Genomic DNA, 1,877 nt, shown 5'->3' with positions numbered 1-1,877 from the left:
TATCTATCTATCTATCTATCTATCTATCTATCTATCTATCTATCTATTGTGGGGGGGCAGTGCACACATACCACAGTGCAGAAGTGGAGGTCAGAGTATGAATTGGCGGAACGTGGTTCTTTCCTTCCACTGTGTGTGTCCCATGAATTAGGTTGCTGGGCTTGGTGGGCTTTTATCCAGTGAGCCATCTTCCTGGACCATGATTGAGGTTTACCAAAGGCCTGCGATGGTGATAGTTCCATCTTTGACAGTGAAGCGGCTGCACTTTCACAACAAATGTGATTTCTGTCACGAGAGTAGAAAGTTTCTCTACTAGCAGGATGAATTCTCTTGAAGGCCACAGCCAGTTAACTTAAAGAATCTAGTTTCCTGGAACTTGGCAGAACAGACAATTGCTACTGACTCTGGTAACATCATTTGATAGGAGCAGTGAGTGAGCAGATTTACACTGGACAAAAAGGTATTTGGGTTGCATGATTATGGATCCAGTCAAGAGTGAGGAGTCCAACAAAATCCTGCATAAGGAAAATTTTTTTTTTTCATTTTGCATGACGATAATCAGGCCCACAATCTTGTCTGAGGGTGAAGACATGTGTGATTATGAATTCATTTCTCATCAGTTTTCCACAAGATCCCCCAAGTTTCCAAAGCCTTTGGGAGTATTGGCACTGGCAAGCTGGAGATTGCCTGTCACCACAGTGGGCTGCAGGCCTTCAACGATGGGAACATTTTCTATGATGCTCAGTGCTTGGTTTCAGGGACCTGCCCACCACAGGTGCCTTAGCTGGCCTCATGATGGTGTTAGAGTTTGGAGTCTGTGTGGATGAGAAAGGGGAGGGACCACATCTATAAAACATTTTTCTGTATCAGGTTGCAGAGACCCACAGAGACCCACAGAGACCCACAGAGACCCACAGAGGGCCATAGAAGCCAGGATCCAACTTCCCAAATGCTTGGGCAATTTTTAGCTGCTCGTTTTCAAGTTCCTGATTCTGGATCATTTCCTCACAAGCATAGAATTATTGTTCTGGTTCTAGCTGCTGCTGCTTCTGTTGGGCAACTCCCTTTTCCCAACTCTTGCAGGATGGCCATATTCCAGCAATTTCTCCTTCCTTTTTATTGTGTTCTTTTCTTGCTTATAGTCTTTGGTATAACTTTTCAAGAGTTTAGTCTTTCAGTTCTTCTGCTTTAGAGAAAGCAATAGTCTGTCATTTCTTGACCATGTCTTTCTTGTCAGGAGTGATAGTTGATTTGTAGTCTCAGTGGTTTGGAAGTTTTCCAATGAACACTATAATATATTTGTTGTAGAGATAGGCATGTTCAGTGTCTTCTTCAGAGTACATGGATACCATGAAGATGATCTAAACATCAGAACAAAAGTCGTTATGGGGCAGAATGTCACCGTCTAATTCAACAGCACTTGGGCAGAATGCCTTCATTTAACTCAACAGCAGTTGTAAGTAAGGAAAGATTCCTCACTCTTGGGGTGGGAGAATGATGTTCTCATGAACAGACCTTGGGCCAATAAATTCTTTCCTCAAGGATGACAGAGTTTCCAGAAATGTTCTATTTTATATTCTATTTATAGATTTTCCTCTTAAAACATATTTATATTTAAGAAAGGAGAACAAGACCCCAGATGCTTATGTCCACACAGTCATCTCTGCTTTCTTACAGTTCTACTGATACCTCATGTTGACACATTGTTTCCATTGTTACTGAAGATGAATATTGACACATTATTAGGAGCTAGGGCCCATGGTTTCGTGAGCATTCCTTCTGTGCTGCACCATTCTCTGAGTTTTGGCAATCAGAATGTCATGAATTCCCTTCAACAGTGTTTTACAGAATAGTTTCTGTCTTTAAAATTTTTTTTT

At 41.6% G+C, this 1,877-nt stretch overlaps 1 pseudogene; it reads right to left on the bottom strand.

Moving 5' to 3' along the window:
- Window positions 1-312: 312 nt before the first annotated feature.
- LOC110336268 lies at window positions 313-1,439 on the bottom strand (annotated as a pseudogene).
- Window positions 1,440-1,877: the final 438 nt, after the last annotated feature.

Source organism: Mus pahari, chromosome 19, assembly GCF_900095145.1.
Source record: "Mus pahari chromosome 19, PAHARI_EIJ_v1.1, whole genome shotgun sequence".
Classification (NCBI taxonomy): domain Eukaryota; kingdom Metazoa; phylum Chordata; class Mammalia; order Rodentia; family Muridae; genus Mus; species Mus pahari.
Note: the sequence above shows the minus strand (reverse complement) of the source record. Positions and strands in the feature narration are given on the sequence as shown.